This window comes from Diabrotica virgifera, chromosome 8, assembly GCF_917563875.1.
Source record: "Diabrotica virgifera virgifera chromosome 8, PGI_DIABVI_V3a".
Lineage (NCBI taxonomy): Eukaryota > Metazoa > Arthropoda > Insecta > Coleoptera > Chrysomelidae > Diabrotica > Diabrotica virgifera.
In genome coordinates, this window is record NC_065450.1 from 38663939 (window position 1) to 38687411 (window position 23473).

The 23473-nt window shown below is 33.2% G+C and overlaps 1 protein-coding gene across 3 annotated transcripts in view; it reads left to right on the forward strand.

The window, feature by feature from the left end:
* Window positions 1-23473, forward strand: part of LOC126889574 (high affinity cGMP-specific 3',5'-cyclic phosphodiesterase 9A) — a 1727652-nt gene that overhangs the window by 936426 nt on the left and 767753 nt on the right. For all 3 annotated transcript variants that reach the window (XM_050657957.1, XM_050657959.1, XM_050657958.1), the window contains one exon: window positions 22822-22854. The gene's annotated coding sequence lies outside the window, so the exon portion shown is untranslated. The remainder of the gene's footprint in view (window positions 1-22821; window positions 22855-23473) is intronic.

Consider the following 23473-nt stretch of genomic DNA (forward strand, 5'->3'; position numbering starts at 1 on the left):
TATACTATATACTACACACATTGGCGTACGTTTCACTTTAAGGTTTGACTTAATTTGTTTGAAAATGTATCGTGACGCATGGGAAAAGTTATAGCGGACGAAATAGCTATTTGTATAACAAGGGAGGAAAGTGCTACTTTTCCTCCCGAGAATGAAGTTTACTGCCCGACGCGTAGCGGAGGGCAGTAATCATTCAAGGGAGGAAAAGGCACTTTACTCCCATGTTATACATATGGTTTTTCCACCTTCCTCAAATAACAAGTCATTTTTTCATTTTTACTTAATTTATTTATATAACTAACCAACAAAATTTATTAGAACTAAAACTAACAAGTACGTACAATATAACTGTCAACTGTCAAATATAAGTCAAATTAATAATGTAAACATTGTTAAATCAAAATAACAATTTACTGTTTTTTACCATTCTGCAAAATACAGAGTGTTTTATAAATAAACGTTAAAATGTATAGAAACTTACGTAATAGAAAATAGATATTGTACAGGGCGTCAATAAGTTACATTTCATGAATGAAATACCATGACGTCACTTTTACTTTTCCTCCCTAGGGAGGAAAAATATTTTCCTCCCTAGGGAGGAAAAGTACAACTTTGCTCCCTACAATCAGGTCCGGAAAAGTATACTTTCGGTAGAGGTAGGTGGAAAAATATGTATCAAAATAGCATATACGTTGTTTACATTTGTGTTTGACAGATACGTCAGAGACAAACTAAATTTTAACTTAGTTATTTATTAATAAATATCATTTTTGATAGTGAATTTAATTAATATAAAAAATAAATAAGATGTTTAAAAATATAATTTGAGTTTCAGTATAGTTTGAAAGGAATTTATAAAGTTAGTTACGTTAAAAAGGTTCCTTTTATAACAGTTCCCCTTTTAAATGGAGTAGGTAATAGACTAGTCCATCAGCTTACCTAAATACCTGCCGTTTTCATAGACACAAGTCATTAACAACTAAAAACAATGCTTTAAAATGAAATAAGCCCATATTATGTATCGGAAACTGATAAAATAAGGTTTAAACTTGAATTTGGATACTTTGCAATTTCAAAATTAGTAATTTTACTCGTGTGTGGAGCCTGCTTCTCCTAAGGACAAGCTAGCGGGAAAACAAATAATAAAAACTTGAAGGAATGAATATTTCGGCCATTTGATAATCCATCCAGAGAAATAGCTAGGTTATCTATCATAAACTAAAGGCATAAAATACCGAAAGAAGAGGATCTGGCTGAAAAGAACATCCTGGCTACGAAACCTCTATTACAAGACAACATTGATTTACTTCGAGTTGCCACAAAAACAACAAATATTGTTACCAACATTCTACAGAAAGAGAGGATTTAAAAAAAATAACAGGAAGATCAAAAATAGAAATAAAAGACTTAGAAGTAGCCAAAAAATGTAGATATAATTACAAAACAAACATTAAAGACAAACAGTAGAAAAAAGGAGATAGGTGTTAATTACTAAAAGATTGTGCTTGTGCATTAAAATTAAAAGATTTTTCTAATATGAATAATTATATAATATAAATAAAAGATATACAGCACCACCTGTATATTTCTATACCTAAAGATATTACTGAGGTAAAATAATTTTTTTCCATTATATTATCCGTGTAATAAAAAAATCATTTTAGGAGCCACACCGCAACCGAACGTTAAATTAATTAGAATTGACGTAGAATTAAAAAAGTAATTAGAAGACGACACTTTTATTATAGCTATAGATTAACATGCCTATTCTGTCATGCAGATAAACATCAATCCTAATTAAAAAACGCATTCATCATGTCCCTTGTAGTGCACATAAAAATATCTACAGGGCTGGATGCATTTAAACAATGTTGTTTATTTAAAGTTCAGATTATTCAAAGGAGTGCGTATATTTATGATTAATTAGAGTTTAGAAGATTAGATCACACTAAATAAAATTTAAATGGTGGTATGATAGTATGATTAAAAACATAGTAAATATATTTAAGATATTTATATACAGTTCAAGATAAATAAAATAAAATATAATTCTGTCTTCTGCAAAGGAAAAATAACATTATATTTATTGCTGTCATCAAAACATAATAGTAATATTAAAACGTATACAATACACAACACAATATATACAATAAAAATCGCGCTACCTATCTACACATTAATCTACACTATCTACACTAATCTGATGGAATCAACCTATCTACACATTCGGACTCGAAGATATCGCATTTCAATCCAATGCGATAACACTCAACAGCGATACACAGTCACCCGTCCATCGTTACTACCGCTCACTGAGGTAACGGTTCCGGTAAATCGCCACGTCAATATTGAGGCACCTACCTGGAAAAAGAACCGCCTCAATCCGGCGCATTTCTGCCATTGAGCTCTCCGTAATTCAACACGTCAAGAATATCTGATTTTATGATTATCCTCCTCGTCTTAAATACGCTCTCCGTGCCATTTCTCCTTCGGTTTCGTCTAGTAGGGTATGTAGATAAGTAGAGCGGATGCGCCAACATGGATACTCCTTCGATCGCCAGCTGTGGCATAATATCATTACAATGGAACGCCTCAATGGAGTAAGGGTCTTGTGACGTGGTCAATATTGTAACGTTATAATTAAACGTCACATCTTTGTTATTTTATTTTCAGAAAATTATTTTATTTTTTTTTAATAATTTATTAATTTCTTAACTTCTTTTAACGTTTTTACTAATCTTCATTAAAAATTAGTTGGCGATCTCTCTTGATATTTTTTATTGGCATATCTCCGTACATTTCTCATAAATCATCTAATTATTCTATCAGGGTATTTATGTTCTATGCTTCACTGTGATTTCGATGACAGTGACACTTCATCTTTGCAATTCTGCCGCAACCTTTATGGAAGTGGCAGAATTATTTTTATACTGTCTATTATGTTGAATTGTATGTAAGAAACATTTCAATATTGAAAAAAAATTGTTTGCTTAACCTGTGATGACGTAATTAGCGTATATTTAAAAATTTCTTTAATTCTAAGTTCAGAATGATGATTCCTGTTGTTGTTCAGTTGTAATTAAAAATATGTTTCACTAATGTTTATTTATAATTTATTGATACAATAGTAACATTACAATTACGAATACAATATTACATTTCTTAAAACAACTTTATTTCTTTGTCAATTGTCATTTTTGATTTGGGGCCGTTTTTTACCCCCGTTGGTCATCCGTGTAACAAAAAAAGGTTGGTCATCGGAAGGTTAAAGAAATGTAGCTTGATAATACTTCATTTATTTCGATTATGATCATTTTTCATATTAACCTCACTTTAAATAATATTTAACCTCACTTTTGTTGTCATAGCACGTGTTTGTTTGATATTTATATTTACTTATATGCATGTAGGAATCATATAAAATTTAACTATTTAATAATTCTATTTACTTTACATGCTAGTTTTTGGTAATTTTTTGAAGAATGGAAAGGAAACTTTTCATTGCTTCTTGGCGTCTAATATACAATATGAATGGATGTTTTTTGGAATAAATCAGAAAAATCGTATCTCCTCAGGAATACTGAGGCTTTCATCGCCGGCGATACAACCACGATGCATGTAACACACAGCAACATCCACCATCTACAGTTGCAGCAGCTAAGCAACACCCACCATCTGCTATTTCAGCACTAGGTCTAATTGGCCATCATCATCGGAGCCCAGGTCAACAGCTGTACCATTCGACACATACACAAAATGTCATAAGCTTAATCCAAATTGTTAGCTTTCGGCAAAATTTTGAATATGCAGGGAGTAACAAAAATACAGGTCATAAATTAAGTCACATATTTTGGGACCAAAAATAGTTCGACTGAACCTAACTTACCTTAGTACAAATATGCACACAAAAAAAGTTACAGCCCTTTGAAGTTACAAAATGAAAATCGATTTTTTCCGATATATCGAAAACTATTAGAGATTTTTTAATGAAAATGGACATATGGCATTCCTATAACATAAACATCCTAAAAAGAAATTATATTGAAATTTGTGCAGCCCATAACAAACTTTTATGTGCGTCCCAATTAAATTATTTTTGTAGTACCATTAGTTAAACACAATGTTTTTAAAACTTTTTTGCCTCTTAGTACTTTTTCAATAAACCAGTTTTAATCGAGATGGGTCTTCTTTTTTAATTTGTTTACATAAAAATTTTATGGGGGTTTTGTGCTTTTAAACCCTCCAAATATTTGTGTACGTTCCAATTAAACTATTATTGCTGTACCATTAGTTAAACACAGTGTTTTTAAAACTTTTTTGCCTCTTAGTATTTTTCCGATAAGGCACCTTTTATCGAGATGTGGCTTCTTTTTTAATATGGTTCAAAGTATACCTCAAACTGTAATTTATAAATAAATTTTCATAATATTACCAATAGTTCTGGATCCCCCGTATGAGAAAAAAGTTGATTAATAGCAAGCTGAAAATTTGTTAATAGCTTAAGGGTGTCTAGTCGGCCAAACTTTGATATATGGGAACACTGGAATAGGGGAACTTTTAATTGTGGAACAGGTTAAAAATTTGGAACGGTCAGACCACGAAAACGGCACATTTATTTTGTCCGACAGAACAGACTTAAACTCTCCCAACAGAGATTAAACTCTCATGCAAAAATCAGACTGCTATTTATCACCTGTCATAATTCCTGTCATTTGACATATTCTAGATGTTCCACTCATTAAAACGCCCATTTGGTGATAAATAGCAGTCTGATTTTTGCATGAGAGTTTAATCTCTGTTCGGAGAGTTTAAGTCTGTTCTGTCGGACAAAATACATGTGCCGTTTTCGTGGTCTAACCGTTCCAAATTTTTAACCTGTTCCACAATTAAAACTTCCCCTGTTCCAGTTTTCCAATATATCAAAGTTTGTCCGACTAGACACCCTCAAGCTATTAACAAATTTTCAGCTTGCTATTCTCTGCAACTCTAAAACGGGAGATCTGATGTCAAATTTCTTATCTTTAATACCATCCTTGGGTTATAAGCTTACAGCCGACACCTCTTTTGTCATTCTATCTGTATTAATAACAGAGGAGTTGTATTCGCCGACGGACAGACAGACATATATTTATTCTCGTCTTGCGAAGGCGCGTCAAATAATATATCACTTTTGCTATTCCGGTTACTTTATCTCAGTACTTATGGTTGCTTTTCTAAAACCAGAAGTCATAGGCCAAATTTCTCACATTTAGTACCACTAAATACTATTGATTGTAATAGATCCAGCTCCCACAGAAATCTGAAAGCACGTTGCCAATAGCGCCACTGTCGGCTTGAGTTGAACTACGTTTTGACAACGTAAAATTTGACGTAAACATTCAATTTAATTTTAAAAATTTTTGAATAACGAGCTAATTTTGCTCAATTAATTTAAAAAAAAAAGATAATTCAAACACTTATACAAAAACAATAATAAAGCAATTTTATAAATTTAAGGTTAGATTGCTCTGGTTATCTTACTCATACCGCTAGATGGCGCTATTTTTTGCTTCCTCAAAACTAATGGGAAATGTCAAGAGTTGAATGTATTACAGTCCAATAGTATTTGGTACCATTATTGGATTATAAGCTTTCATTCGACACCTCACTTGTCATTCTACCTGGCATAATGACGGAGGAGTTACATTCGCGGTCGGAAGGACAGACAGACAGACATCCTAGTTCAAATTTTTCTCACCTTTAATACCATCCTTGGATTATCAGCTTTCATTCGTCATTCTACCTGGTGTAATGACGGAGGAGTTATATTCGCGGTCGGACGGAGAGAGAGTCTAGGTCAAATTTCTCACCATTGGTGCCATCCTTGAATTATAAACTTTCACTTGACACCTCATATTTGTCATTTTAACTGGTATAATGACGGAGGAGTTATATTTGCGGTCGGACGGGCAGACGGATAGACAGCCTAGGTCAAATTTCTCACATTTAGTAGCATGCTTGTATTATAAGCTTTCATTTGACACCTCATTTGTCATTCTACGTGGTATACCTAATGACGGAGGAGTTATATTCGCGGTCGGACGGACAGACGGACAGACAGCCTAGGTCAAATTTCTCACCTTTAGTACCATCCTACAGACAGACAAACAGACGGACAGACGGACGTGGATAATTCAAAGTTTTCACATTTTTCACATGTGGAGCAGTTGTAGGATTGCGGAGCGCAATAGTTTCGCGAATATAGTGGATACGTGCCTTCACACATGATTAGTTTCTCAACGACAATCGACTATAATAAGTGGCGATGAAAAATCGATCAAAATACTATTGACAATGTAGTTAAATTATTTAATATATACAATTTGCCCAACGTTGTTAATTCAAGTACCCAAAATGTATTCAGCGTTGAAATAACATTGCCGAGAGAATTATTGAATCCAATCAAGTGTTTGATTAAAATCTGAAGGTTTTGTGAATTGACGCAATCTGTTTTAAATTGTAAATTTTGATAATCTATATTTTCCAAGCATTTCTGGACAAGTTAGTAGAATCCAGTTTCTATTTTCACTTATTAGTTTTTAAACGCTTTTATTTAGTTCAATAGATTGCGTCAAATCTTTGGATGTTAATTTGACTACCTTTTCTTCCATGCAAATGAATGAAAATTTGCAGACATATGCATTCGCGGTGACAATACACGAATAGATAACAAAAAATTTTTGTTTATGTTTATTAATTGTTTAAATAAAAAAAAAAACGATTTTAATGGAAAAAGGCCTAAATTCTCTTGTTTTTTACAATGTAGAAACTTGAAACTTTTACGGATGGTAGCTAATGATATAACCTATACATAATTTCACTTTTTACGTTCATTGTTTACGTTATGCGTCATAAATAAACAATAAAGTTTTAAATTTTGAACACTCATATATTTGTTTATAGAGTACGATGCAAGTGAAAGGAATAAATTCGTTATTTCGTAAAAAGGCAACTTGAACCCTGGAATGCTACCTGGGGTACACTTGTACCCCAACCTTGTTTGTAAGTTACACCAATTTGCAGTAGTGGGTGTAGAATATATGAAAATAAACTTGTGAATAATAATATAATAAAATATTTTTGTATACAAAATAAATTCTTAGCATGTTATCTTAAGATTGTTTTTGTCATAAGTTCTTAAAACATACATATATAAATATTTCAGGTCGATTTTATTTGGGGTACCACTGTACCTCGATGTAGCAGATTGAGTTTAGAAAATAAGTGTAACAATCCAGGGTTAAGGAAAAATCCCGAAAGAGGTCGATTTTATTTTTAAATTACGATATTTTGGCATATATGTCATACTAGTGACGTCATCCTTCTGGGCGCGATGACGTAATCGATGATTTTTAAACGTTTTTATTTAGTTCAATAGATTGCGTCAAATTTTTGGATGTTAATTTGACTACCATTTCTTCCATTCAAATGAATGAAAATTTGTAGACATATGAATTTGCGGGAGCAATACACGAATAGACAACAAAAAATTTTTGTTTATATTTAATAATTGTTTAAATAAAAAAAAAAACGATTTTATTGGAAAAATGCCTAAATTCTCTTGTTTTTTACAATGTAGAAACTTGAAACTTTTACGGATTGTAGCTAATGATATAACCTATACACAATTTCACTTTTTACGTTAATTTTTTACGTTATGCGTCATAAATAAATAATAAAGTTTTAAATTTTGAACACTCATATGTTTGTTTATACAGTACGATGCAAATGAAAGGAATAAATTCGTTATTTCGTAAAAAGGCGACTTTAAGGAAAAATCTCGAAAGAGGTCGATTTTTATTTTGAAATTACGATATTTTGGCATATATGTCATACTAGTGACATCATCCATCTGGGCGCGATGACGTAATCGGTGATTTTTTTAAATGAGAATAGGGGACATGCGATGGCTCATTTGAAAGGCAATTCAATTCTTTATTCAGTAATGTAAAAATTTATATAATGATTTGTACAGGGTGTCCAAAAATAATTTTTTAATTAAATTATTTGACAAAAAGAAGAATGTATGTCATTTATTTAACTCGGAATACATTTTACAGTTGCCCGTAAACAGAAAAAATGTGTATTACAGAAATAAACATTGCTTTTCGATTAAATTAAATATTCAAGCCAGCTTCCGCCAGCCACCTGCCTCTTGGAAGTTTTAACATTCAATTTAAGCGAAAGGCAATGATTATTTGTGATATAAACATTTTTGTCTGGTTTATGACAGCAGTAAAATGTATTTTAATTTAAATTTAATAAGTTACACACATTCTTCTTTTTTTAAACGCTTTTCTTTAGTTCAATAGTTTGCGTCAAATCTTTAGAGGTCAATTTGCCTGCCCTTTCATCAATGCAAATGAATGAAAAATTGCAGACATATGCATTCGCGGGAACAATACACGAATAGTCAATAAAAAAAATTTGTTTATGTTTAATAATTGTTAAAAAAAAGGATTTTAATGGAAAATGCTTAAATTCTCTTGTTTTTTACAATCTAGAAATTTGAAATTTTTACGGATTGTAGCTAATGATATGAACTATACATAATTTCACTTTTTACGTTAATTGTTTACGTTATGCTTCACAAATAAACAATGAAGTTTCAAATTTTTTGCGGATTCCGACTACTTTTTATGTTTGTATATCATATGTTTTATATACATATTTTAATAAACATGACGATATATTTTAATATTTGAAAAGTGTAATACTAAAAAGTAAAAAATAAAAAAATATAAAAAAAAAGTTTTTAAGAAACGCTTTTCTTTAGTTCCGGGTGACTAAAATAATAAATATTAAAAAATCAACTAAAAAGCAAAAAATAAAAAAAATTGAAAAAATCCAACACATTCGTTAAAGAAAAGCGTGGGGCGAAAACCGTTTATTCGATGAAGACGCCCCACGCTTTTCTTTGACGAATGTGTTCGATTTTTTCAATTTTTTTTTTTTGCTTTTTAGTTGATTTTTTAATATTTATAATTTTAGTCACCCGGAACTAAAGAAAAGCGTTTCCTAAAAACTTTTTTTTCATATTTTTTTATTTGTTTTTTAATTTAAACTTACTTCAAAGTTCACTGCTCCAAGAAATTCGCACCCTTTAAAAACTGATCATATAACATTAAAATGTTAAATGAAATGAAACGTATTTTATTTCGTATTACTTTACTTTGTAAAATAGACAGATTTGGGGATGTCGCTAACCATATTCAATATTGATAAACATAACACAATCTTTCAACACTGAACAAAAAATCCTTAATTTTAAAAATTGAAATTGTTCAAATTTTTTTTCTTAATCAGATGTTTTTTCAATTCTACTAAGAACGACAGCTTGGCATCGACGATATATATACCTTCGCCTTAGTACTATAACTTGATAACTCCAAAATTGACGTTTTTGAGATAACTAGTTCACAAGATGTATCTTATTTGCCTCCATATTTTGTAAAATCTTGATAACTCGCTTCAAACGGGTTAAATATTTATTGATGATTGACGAAAGTTGATAAAACTCAAATGCCCCTAATATTCGGTGCTAAAACTTGACAAGATAAGTTATCAAGTTATTGTTTAACCGAAATAATTGTGAATACGACATACACTGAATGCTACAGCTAGCTAACTCTAGTTATCTAGTTGTAGCACGTGTTTTCTGAAATCATTGAGTTTACCACGTAATCGCTATCTGTTTAGTCGATACATGTTAATGCAAAACGAGCATTGTTAGCAGATCTGGAAACCCCCATGACAGAGGGGTAATTTTCACCAAAATAATGCTTAAATTATTAGTTTTGTTAAAAAGTTCACTTGGCACTACATGCGATATTACCAAATGTTCACATTATGGTAGTGCTAAAACTTGATAACTTCAATTTTTGCTGTTATTTTCCATATTGGAAAACAAATTTTCAATGTATTTCTAAATTTATCAGTAGCCAAAAAGTTAAGGAGCAGTATTTTATAGCTGCAGAGTGAATTTCGTATTTACTAACATCATGGTAGCAGCACAAATATCTTTAAAATCTTTAAACCCGTTTATCTCAGAACTACTATTTCGAGTTATCAAGTTATAGTATTAAGGCGACGATTATCGGTTTACAACGTTCTCCGTCTTCCGATACCCGTTCGCTATTCCTCTCTGTCCGCACATTGATCTACTTGCAGACCTCTTTCATCCATGGCTTTGTTTATTCCTGCCTGCCAACTTTTCCTCGGTCTACATCTTCTCCTTCTACCTTGCGGTCTCCAGTTTTGTATTTATTTTGGGTTCTGTCTTCGTGCATTCTTTGTACGTGACCAAACCATCGTAGTTGTATTTCGTTGATTTCGTCATTTATTGTATGTGTGACCTTCATTATTTCTCGTATCCGTTCATTGGTAACATGTTCCCTTCTTCTCGATTCATACTCAAAATGAACGGTCTTAAAGTATTCCCGTTTATTCCAAATTTGGATAAGACGTTGTTCTAGTTCATGTGCAGTGTTTGGTTCATTAGGGGAATTCCGCAGACATCTACCAAGCAAGTCCCAGGCATTCTCTAGGATTGAGGTCGTTACTATTCGCTGACCATCCCATATCGTCAATTACAACTTCCTCTGGAAAATTTTGCACTATATTTTCAACGTACAGTCGTACAATACTGTGCATTGGAACAAAATTTTCGCCAATGTCTTTTCGCCAGTCTATGAAACAGGAGAACAACCCGATGATTTTCTGACGTCTACTTTCACTGCAATCACTAAGAAAAATAACGCCAAAAAATGCAAAGATTATAAAACAGTAATATAAGTGTAATGATCCAGAAAATGAAATTATTTTTAAAAATTATAAACAACCGTATTTACAAAAAATAGAACTTAGCTTAACCTTCGTAAGGTGGTGCGGGGTGCAGCTGCACCCTAGACCTCGTTTTTCTCACCTATCTTTTTTAATAATTTTTGTTTATTTTTGTCCATTTTTTTTTGTCCTATTTAAAGTGAAACTTGGTGATCAAGATAGAGCATGAGTTCCTCATAAAGTGAGACATGGGCACGCAATGTGCACCTCAGTTTAAAATGTTGACGTGATAGACAAAATCTGAGGTTATTCTTAGATTCAGACGCCCAAAATTAGTGAAAAACAAGTGTCAGACCTAACTCAACAACAAATGTGTTCCCCAGTGAAGCGTTAAAAGAAATTCAGCAATTTCCCTATTCCACTTTGCAAAATACATATAGTGTCACAACACTTGCTTACACATTTGACGAACTGTCCGTCAACGTGTTAAAATGCATTTTTTAAAAGAATATCAAACCTGGAGAGTTATAGCACATATTTTAATTAACTTTTCTTCTTTATTCCATAAAACTAGATCTATAATTTTTAGCGTTAATTATTTATCTTAGCGTAAGCCATTTTGAAACTTCACAGTTGCTAACATAACAATAATGCTTGAAACAACCATAACCCCGTAATTGGTATCAAGCATTCCCGACATTTGCTGACACAAATCCAGTTTGCTGGATAAACGACACGTCATATTCACTAAATAACAAATGAATCCCACAGAACCTGGAAACACTCAATTCACTTCATATATAACCAACGTCCCTTGTCATCTAATTCAGAAAGAAAAAAAGCCAATAACATTTGTATCGGGCCTTTTCTTTTTCACGTCTGACAGTTGGTCACGTAAATTTCAGTTATCACTTTTTTCGAACGAAATTGAACAAGATAACATTGCAGGGGTGGATTTTATTATATGTTTTATACGATAGTGTATACCATGTGTAAAAGCCAAATGGAATAAATTCATTATTTTGTGAACTAGCGATTTTGGAAATAAATCCCGAAACAGGTCGATTTTTATTTTTAAATTATGATTTTTTGCATAGGTATATAAATTACACTAGCGGCGTCATCTATCTGTGCGTGATGACGTAATCGATCATTTTTTAATCGAGAATATGGGTCGTGTGCTAGCTCATTTGGAAGGTTATTCAATTCTCTATTCAGTAATATAAACAGTAACATAATGATTTATACAGGGTGCCCAAAAAATGTTTAACTAATAAAATCAATTGACACAAAAAACAATGTATATCTACAAAATATATTTTACTACTCCACAAAACAAAAAAAAAATGGTGATTTGACAAATAAACGTTGATTTTCGCTTAAATTAAAAGTTTAAACTGCCAAGAGACAGGTGGGTGACACCTTGAACATTGAATGTAATCGAACAGCTATGTTTATTTTTCAAACAAACAATAAGCAGTAAAATGTATTTTGAATTAAATAAATTAGATAATTTAATTCAAAAATTTTTGGACACCCTGTATAAATAATTATGGTATTGTTACTTAATAGAATCTACTAGAATAGTGTATAGACAAGGAATGATCTGTTTTTAGGTGGATGTGAGAGGTGGCATTCGGATTTTTGCAGATAAAGGTAGGAGATAACTTCGTTAATAATAATTGAATTATGCTCCTTCTCAGATATGCCCGGAACATTAATAAAAAAAAATAAAATATTTAAAAATTTCAAAAATTTTCGTTTTTTTTCTGCTTTCTTTGCTTATAATTTTAAAACGATTCATTTTGGAACAAAGTCATATAGGAATAAAACAAAGATAATTAAATTTTCTATCACGAAAACAAAGATAATTAACGATTGGTTAAAAATGTCTTAATTTAACACCCTTGTTGCAAAATAGCTATAAATATAAAATAAGGTGGCAAAACAAGCCTGTCTTTATTCAATGTTTTTCCATCACTTAGGTTACACTTGGAACCTTCCTAATTCGCTTAGAAAATTTTTGTAATGTGCTAAAACTGTCCACCGAATTTCATCAAAGTTGACTTACTAGATTTGCATAATAATTTTGCAACCTAAACTTTTTTTTAAAAATTAAAATCTTTTAAAATCTTGCACAACAAAAACTAGAACATACAAAGATTTGTAAATTTTTTTACATATAAAAAAGCACTCCACCTATCTAATGCCCTTTACAGAATTGAAATCGGATTATTTAAGCAACCTCAGCAATGTTTTAAAATATAAACAATTTTTTGGCTTTTAACCAAATTAGTGCTGTGTCCAGGAGGGGGTGCTACGGGCTCCTTTATTTAGATGGACTTACTTAAGTTTTTTTAAGTATTTTGATTCGTAAAACACGAATTTTTTGGGTAACAGTTGATCCGGATGTCGATAAGATTGTTATAAACAAAGAACTTGAGGAATTACATAACATCGATTTTTCGCAAAATAAAACTTTTTTGTATTTCTTGGTAATTCTAAGCAAAAAATGTTCTTACAAGTTTTTCTTAGGATGCGTAGTTTTCGAGATAGTCGCGGTGGAACATTCAAAAAATCGAAAAAATTCAATTTTTGAACGAGAACAACTTTTGATTTAAAAATAAAATAGCAATTCGGCTGAGAGTATTTGAAAGTCTAATTCAAATTATACAGGTTTTAATTATTTGCATTGCTAAAAATAAATTTTTTTATTATTAAACAAAGCTATTTGTTTAAAAGCCAAAAAATTGTTTGTAATTTTAAAACATTGCTGAGGCCCCTTAAATAATCCGATTTTAATTCTGTAAAGTGTATTAGATAGGCAGAGCACCTCTTTATGTGTAACACAATTAGCCAACTTCTAAATGGTCTACTTTTTGTTCAGAAAGATTTTAAAAATTTGAACTTTTTTAAAAACATATATATTGCAAATTTATTATGCAAAATCTATTAGGTCGATTTAAATGAAATTTGGTAAACCAGTTAAATAAGTTATAAGAATTTTCTAAGCGAATTACTAAGGTTCTAAGTGCCACCAAAGTTGTTAAGAAATATTGAATAACAACAGGCGTGTTTTGCCCCCTTATTTTGTATTTATTGCTATATTGCAGAAAAGGTAATACCTTAAGACATATTTGACTACTCGTATATCATACAAAATTCAATTATCGTTATTTTATTGCTCTACGACTTTGTTCCAAAACGAACCGTTTTAAAGTTATAAGCAAAGAAAACAGAAAAAATCGATGTTTTTCGAAATTTTTAAATATTTTAATTTTTTATTAATGTTCCGGGCATATTTGAGAAAGAGCATAAGTCAATTATTATTACTGAAGGTGTCACCTAACTTTATTTGCAAAAATCCAAATGCCACCTCTCACATCCAAAAATACACATTTTTTTACAGATTAGTCCTGGTCTAATATTACTGAATAGAAATTTTAAAATTGAAAATCAGTATATCATTTAGAAAATTCCAAGTTATTGTCCCCCTATCAAAGGTGTTTTCGTAAAGGCAGATCCACTACATATTTTAATCTAGTATTATTTGTGTCTGGAATCCAAGAAGCATTTCTATACAACCAAAAACAGCTGGCTATCTTTACTGATATCAATAAAGCTTCGACAGTGCATGGAAATACAATATTTTAGAAACATTACAAAAACAATAAGAAATTGAGGGTCACACACTAGGTTTTATACAAAATTTCTTAACTTATAGACACATTGAAGTAAGAGCTACCGGTTGTAATTGAGGCCATGAAAGCCAGAGTGGCCTAACTGATTTTAACATTACTTTACATAATCAAAGTAAATGATCAGAAGCTAAAAATGTCCGATTGTTTTAGTAGTTTTATGTTGACCAAGAATCATTATTGGTCAACACACAATTACAAAAACAATCGGACATTGATAGCTTCTGATCATTTTCTTTGATTATGTAAAGTAATGTTAAATCATTTAGGCGACTCTGGCTCTCATGGCCTCAATTCTAGTCCGCGATTTCTTGAAAATGGTATTTCGTAGCCCGTATCCTGGACGAACTGATATTACCGATAAAATCCAATTTATACGCAGACCACCTGATTATCTACCACAAAAGCACAAGTACTTAATGAACAAGCTGGCTTCCGCCCTCATCGAAGCTGTATGGACCAAGTGTCATTAACAACTTTTAAAGAAGCTAGTTTTCAAAAGAAACAAAAGACAGCAACAGTATTTATAGATCTAAGAGCAGCATATGATACTGTGTGTAGACAGGGATTAATATATAAAAACTGGTCAGTATTATCCCCTGCAGAAAGATAATTAACCTCATTGACAACATGCTGACAAACAGAGCCTTCCAGGTTATAATGGGAAAGGAGACGAGTAGACAGGTGAAACTTAACAATGGCCTTCCATAGGGTTCTGTCCTTGCCCCTTTACTTTTCAGCTTCTATACTGCTGACATGCCTGAAACCGAATTTCGAAAATTTGGATATGCTGACGACTAGACTCTTGTAACAAGCTACCAATCTTTAGAAACTACAGACATCACTGTCACGAATGACTTATCCATCTTCAGCGAATACCTTAAGAAATGGAGACTCTAACCAAGTACTTCAAGAACTGAAGTATCAGCTTTTCATCTCAACAACAAGCTGGCAAACAGAGAATTGCGAGTGTATTTTAATAACAAGTTGTTGAAACACAATAAATACCCGAAATACCTTGGGGTTACTCTAGACAGAACGGTCACATTCAAAGAACACCTGACGAACACAGCAGCAAAATTGAAAACACGCAACAATATGATACAGAAACTATGCGGTACTACATGGGGGTCCACAGCATCAACTTTAAGATTCTCTGCTCTTGGCCTGATATATCCGGTGGCAGAATACTGTGCACCAGTGTGGCTAAATAGCAGGCACACCCACCTGGTCCGCACCCAACTAAACCGTGCTATGCGTATTATCACAGGCACAATTAAGCCCACCCCTACAATGTGGCTACCCACCCTTAGTAATATAGCACCACCCAACCTACGCAGCGAACATGCATTGGTTAAAGAATATAACAAAATAATGGACAGTCTCCAGCTTCTAGTCCACAACGACATCCCCATATTCTTGGAAACCGTCTCCGATCCAGGTTACCCCCTCTACAATCTGCTCAAGCGCTGCAGCAATCCAACTTTGACTTAAATACCCGATGGAGAGAAGATTGGGAAAGTAAGACAGATCTGCATTACCATAGTCTACCGGACATCACAAGAAAACCTAGCGAATTTAAGCGCCCCGTAAGATTTGGGCAGCCCTTAAAAAAATTCGAACAAACTGTGGAAGATGCGCCGACTCCCTCTACAGATAAGGTAAATTTCCCACGTCTTCTTGTGACTGTGGCGTTGCAAGCCAGCGATCAGTCACATTGTTCAGGACTGCCCACGCAGAGCATACACAGGTGACCCTATTGATTTTTTAATGGCAACCGAAGGGTCAATCGAATATATAAAAAAACCGGACATCTGTTTGTGATGCATTGTATAATGCATAAATCTAAATATATTATGTGATGTACTTAAGCCATGCGCTAAATAAAAAATAAATTAATGCAGAAGTTTTAACATACGCTGGAAAAATGGTCACTTATATCTGGTTTTAACCTCTCGCTTGAAATAACACAGTACACTATATTCGGCAAACGAAAAAATATAAAAAATATTAATTTAACTTTAAATTAACATAACAGAAAAAAAAACGAAATAAATTGTCTGAGTTTAACTCTAGATTGCGCCCTAAACTGGGAAAGCAATGCCAACCTAGAATTATTCTCCTAAAAATTTTCTTAAACCGTAGGTAGGTACGTGAGGAACAGATAGGTGCAAGAACCCTACAAAACTTTTCCATCACTTATACGCAGAAAATTAGACTACGGTGCAATATGTTATGACACTGCCAAAAAACTACACCAAAAAGAACTAAACTTATTTTAAACAACATCATTTAGACTTATAGACCTTGGCATATTTAGAAATAGCCCAACCAGTAGCGTTCAAGTATTAGGTAACGATTTACCTTTACACTTACGACAGCAACAATTGTCACTAAATTATGCAGCTTGAGTATCAAAATCCTGTCCAATCAAAAAATGAATTCATACTACCATCAAACTATAATTTAGAAATAATGCTATCACATGTGGGAATCAAGGGAAACGAAGCAGTGTACCAACATGCGATGATGCTACACTAGATGAAAGCATCCCTGAATCAAACGTGCTAACAAGAAACGACCATGAAACCTCAATCAAAAAAAATATTACCAACTTCTGCCAGATTAATCGGAATTCCACATCCAACAAATTAAAAGGCACCACCTTACCACTCCCACCCTAAAAGCCGATGCCGCACTGCAGGATGCTAGATGGTGGCTTGGAGGGTGGATTTTAAAGGTGGATGGTGGAGGGTCGCTGCATCCTGGACGCAGTGAAAGAGTGAAATGATGTCAGAAGTCAGTATCCAACTGACTACTGAGGAATCGTTTATTTTTTAGTATATTATCGTCATATTAGAGGTAAAACTCACTCACTAAACTTTTCAGAAAATGGAGAAAAATCGACTTAAAGGCAAAAATTGCTTTTTAAATTCACCTGACTTGATTATTGGATTTTTTAATGCAACTGTAAAGAATAAATAAAACAGATATTTTAAGCCATGTTTCGTCACATAGTGGGTCTGCTGGGTCTCAAATTGTCCTTCTTTTATACACAGCACTTATTACGCTTTCCTCCATAGCGAGGCTAACCGGATGGATTATCAAACACGACTGATATGGGTGGATAGACGCCTAGCGGACCACCGGATGGTTAGATGGTAGTGGGAGGCCACTGCGGCTACCGTCGTTGTATTATTCGTGGTATAAGTAGCTGGATGGTCGCCAGGCAGGTATCTACCATCCACTATCCTACCAAACTTCCTGCAGTGCGGCATCGGCCTAAGGGCACGAACACAACCAGTGGGTCACGGTGGAGGTGAAGGTCGCGGTGGCGGTCGATGTCGATATTTATGCTAAACAAATACATTCCACTGAATGGAACAGAACAGAGCAGGTAAGTCACGGTGGAGGTTTAGCGTGATGCCATCCAGGAAGTTTACATGGATGCTTTCAAAGATCAAATGAGTTTGTTTTTATATGGACGCCTACAGCGCGGTCTACAAGGATGCTTCCCTGTGATTGGTGTGTTTAAGGATAAGTTACCATTCCTCTGTAGTTTTGTGCGCTAAGGTAGGTATTCGAGTTGCTGCCCATAATCTCTTTTGCGTATTCAGTTCATTTTTGAATTTCATATGCTAAACATAAAGGAGGATTTGATAGCAATTGTGCAGTTCAGCACTCGTCACATTTTATCACTATAATCACTTAACTCACACAAAATCACAAAAGTACCGTCTTCTTGTCATTAAAATTTCATCAAACTGCTTCACTTGGCAGTGCTGTCAACATCGACCGCGACTTAACTAGTAGCATCTACCGTGACCTCCACCTCTACCGTGACCCACTTGTTTGGTTCTTACCATAAGAATCGTATTTATAAACAACGTTTTCAAAACTTTTTTGTTTTTATAAGAAGTATTTCGCCTAATTTCAACCCTGCAGGCATAAAGAATATATATTCCAAGTCAACCGTCTAGGTCAATATTCTTTTTATTTCTTGAGACGTACTTCTAATTCTTATTTCGATCCCGTTCAAAACTTCCCGGTTTTATTACTAACTTTTCAGTTGATGACACTTTTCTCATATAACATTAATGCTGAAGTTAACTTTTTTATATTATTCCAACGGTATCTTTTATGTCGGATACTTTAGGAGATACAGGATCTCTCCTTTAGAAATTACATGGTATAAAAATTTTTATATCAATAAAATATAACCTGTATTTTTAATTAGCAAAAACTGTTACGAAAGTTCCGTAAGATTAATCCCACATAGAAAAATTCCCTTGGCGAAAATGAAGAAGTATTAAAATTCTAGAATATTCGAGATAGCATTGAAAATTCCTGCAATGTCTAGTGAAGTCTGGAACGTCAGAAAATCTATATAAACATAGGAAGTTGACTATTTCTTTAAGTGCCGTCTCAGGCCCAATCAGGGGTTGGATATCATCATCATCACTATCTTTATTCTATCTACTGCTGCCCTGAAGAATTTTATTTTACTCCAATTTACACCAATTAAATAAATTTAAATAAATTTTAAATGAAGTCAACATTAAGAAAACTAGGGCCATGTGTATTGGAGGAACAAAGCAGTCTATTACATTAGACGATGGGGTAGAAATTAAACACTGCCAGTAATACAAGTACCTGGGCATGAAGATAATTCAAGATGGAACACTCGATGCTGCTATAAAATACAGAAACATACAGGGTAGAAAAGCCATATCCATGATTAACGGTATTCTGTGGGATCAGACAATATCTAAAGCAAACAAACAGCTCATATACAATAGCATAATTAAAAAAACTCACATATGGCAGTGAAGTTTGGCTACTGAAATAAAGAACGGAGAAAATGTTAATAGTAACAGAAATGGACTTCTGGAGAAGAGCAACAGGCAAATCAAGAAGAGATCGGATACCAAATGAGAGAATACGAGAAATGATAGGAGTCACACATACAATAATTATTGATGATATAAAAACAAAACAACTAGTATGGTACGGCCATGCACAGAGAATGCCAGATGACAGGATCTCTAAGCTGATTTTGGCATGGGCACCACAAGGAAGAAGAAAAAGAGGAAGACCGAGAAGAAGCTGGAGGGGAGGGAATTGAAAAAGAACTAGAGGAAAGAGAATTCCCTCCAGGTCTATGGTTAAATAGAGAAGAATGGCGGTTAGGAGTCGGAAGGCGTCGGAGAACGCTGTAAACCGATAGTAGTAGTAAATAAATTTAAATCCCATAAATTTTTCAACCATGACACTCTCCTTCTTCCCACACTCCCTTCTCCCCGTATCTTTCCATGCGTTATCAGACTTACCAATACAAATTACTGTCCCCTCATTACGTGTCCCAGATATTGTAACTTTTTTATTTTGGTTGTGTTTAATATTTTGTATTATTTGCCCATTACTCGCAATACTTCCGTGTTCGCTTTCTTCTATGTCCATGCTATTCCAAGTATATTTCTCTAATACCACATTTCAAATGACTGTCTTTATTATGTGTTCTTGTTTCAATATCCCGGTTTAGACCAAAGTCCATATAGTCCAGAGAAATAAGGTTTTTGTCGGGACACTTGACCGGACATGTTGCAAATGTGTTTTTTTGGGTACTATATACCTAATACAGTATAAATACAAAAATTCCCGTCACAGTTCGGACGAGAATTTCAATTATTAACAAATAACTGTAAAAAATATAAATTTTTTCGTCACAAAGATACTAAATAAAACAATAAAAAATTTAAGGCACTCGTGGGAGTGCCAACAAAAGTGAAAACTTCTTATAGTATATAAATTACGAGGTCAATCATTTTTCCCCATCCAAAAAGAAGTGTATACCTATATCATATACGCGATGCGTATGCCCTATGCTATTTATGTATACAGACACATAATAATAATTAATATATATACAAAATTTATTTCAGCCAATAGGACACCGCGTATGAAAAAAAAGCTGATTAATAGCAAGCTGAAAATTTGTTAATAGCTTAAGGATGTCTAGTCGGACAAACTTTGATATATGGGAACACTGGAACAGGAGAAGTTTTAATTGTGGAACAGGTTACAAATTTGGAACGGTCAGACCACGAAAACGTCACATGGATTTTGTCCGACAGAACTTCCAATTGATTTGTTACCCTTTCATTAAACTCTCAGGCAAAAATCAGATTGCTCTTTATCACCTGTCATAATTCCTGTCATTTGACATATTCTACGTTTTCCACTCATTATAATTCCCATTTGGTGATAAATAGCAGCCTCATTTTTGCATGAGAGTTTAATGAAAGGGTAACAAATCAATTGGAAGTTCTTTCGGACAAAATACATGTGGCGTTTTCGTGGTCTGACTGTTCCAAATTTTTAACCTTTTCCACAATTAAAACTTCCCCTGTCCCAGTGTTCCAATATATCAAAGGTTGTCCGACTAGACACCCTTAAGCTATTAACAAATTTTCAGCTTGCTATTAATCAACTTTTTGTTCATACGCGGGATCCAGACCTAGAAGTGATGACGGTCGCAAATTCAATACTTTTCCCCCATCCAAAAAGTGCACAACGTCCCTAAAGAAATTTTCACTTCAAAAATTTATTTTGTCGAAGCGATGACGGTCGCTAATTTAATAATTTTTTCCCATCCAAAAAGTGCAGAACGTCCCTTAAGAAGTTTTCACTTCAAAAATGTATTTCATCGGAGCGCTGACGGTCGCTAATTTAATATTTTTTTCCATCGAAAAAGTGCACAACGTCCCTAAAGAAATTTTCGGTCGCTAATTTAATAATTTTTCCCCATCCAAAAAGAGCACAACGTCCCTTAAGAAGTTTTCACTTCAAAAATATATTTCGTCGGAGCGATGACGGTCGCTAATTTATTATTTCTTCCCAGCCAAAAAGTACACGTCCCTAAACAAGTTTTCAGTTCAAACATTTATTTGGTCGAAGCGATGACGGTCGATAATTTAATAATTTTTCCCCATCCAAAAAGTGCACAACATCCCTCAAGAGGTTTTCACTTCAATACATATACGTACAAAATTTATTTCGCCGAATAGATGACGGTCGCAATGACGGTCGCAATGACGGTCGCGAAATAAATACTTTTTCGCCATTCAAAAATAGGTTTTACAATTTATTTTAAATTTAAATACTTCTATATAATTTATATATAGATACACATAACATAGATACGTACAAAACTTATTTTGCCGAAGAGATGACGGTCACGATGACGGTCGCGAAATAAATCCTTTTTCGCCACCCTTAAACAGGTTTTACATTTATTTTAAATTTAAATACTGCTATACAATTTCTCTATACATATAAATAATATAATATATTATAATATATAGCATAAGTGATGACGGTCGCAATGACGGTCGCGATGACGGTCGCGAATTCACTGCTTTTCCCCTATCCAAAAATCGCACTACGTCCCTAAAGAATTTTTCACTTCAAAAAATAAATAAACTTAAACAGACATAGTTGGTTATAGAGAATAAGAAGAAGAAGAACATACACGTAGTTTTTATTTATTAACTTTTCCTTTATAGGAATTTTACGAAATGTTAAAATTAAATATAATTTTTCTTGAACTTAGAACAGATACTTTTAATTTTTCAGTTTATTTACAAAACTTCTATCGTATGTACCTAATTTCTTATAGGCCTGGATCCCGCGTACCAAAAAAAAAGTTTATTAATAGCAAGCTGAAAATTTGTTAATAGCTTAACAGTGTCTAATGGGACAGACTTTGATGTATGGGAACACTGGAACAGGGGAAGTTTTAATTGTGGAACGTGATTTTAATTGTGGGACATTCTGATAAGTTTATGATTGTGAAAACTAGCAGGTTGTTTTTAAGTTTATTCAATAGCAAACTTTATATATAGTGTGGAAGGCACTTATGGAATAAAATTATTATTTCTGTCCTTGTTTCAAAAGTTGTAAAAAACGCTGAGACCCGTCGATTTTTAAATAAAAATGTGCACTTTTTAAACATAAATTTAAATATGCTTTTTCTCATGAGAATCTTTGTGAAGTTCTGTCCGACAAAATACATGGGACGTTTTCGAAGTGTGACGTTCGAAACCTGTAACCTGTTCCGCAATTAAAACTTCCCTGTTCCAGTGTTTCCGTACATCAAACTTTGTCCGACTAGACACCGCACCGTTCAGCTACTAAGAAATTTTCAGCTTGCTATTAATCAACTTTTTTTGGTACGCGGGATCCAGGCTTATTACTGATGTGTGTGTAGTAGTATTAATTTGAAAATTAAAATTTTTTTCAGAACTCGGCTAAGGGTAATGGCTGCGGCTGACAGGTAATGTAACACAAACAAGATTTCGATTTTTTTCTTATTTGCCTTTACGTTATTTCTGTATTTAAATTTTAATACTTGATTCTGTAACTAACCGTTACCTTTGTTAGATGTATCTTTGAAGAGATAAACAAAGATTATTTTTTATGATACTATACTAGATATTATAAATATACAGTGTGTCAATTTTAAAAATTACAATGGCTATATCTCACGAACAAAAGCTGAATACGAAAAATGCTTGAAACCGTTTCTAGGATAGTAAGGGGGAACTAAAATGACATGAAACAAAACTCACCCCCATCAACCCCCTAGGCCCTACCCACCACAACCAAAAAAGTTTAAATTGCAAACCCCTACTTGTGATACATCATTGAAAAGACTATAAAAAATGCTATCCAATGGTATAAATAATAATTATACAGGGTGAAGCAATAATTGTGAAACTTTGGCTTAAATGAAAAATGTAATGAGGTTTTGTTGAACTACAAATTTGATAAAAATGTCAATTAAGTAAATGTTCAAAGTGGGTTCCGTTGTTTTGTAAACAATAATACAGTCTATTTTCAAATTCTGCACGAAATTTGACAAATGTTTTTCTAGTAATAGGGCGACATGCTTG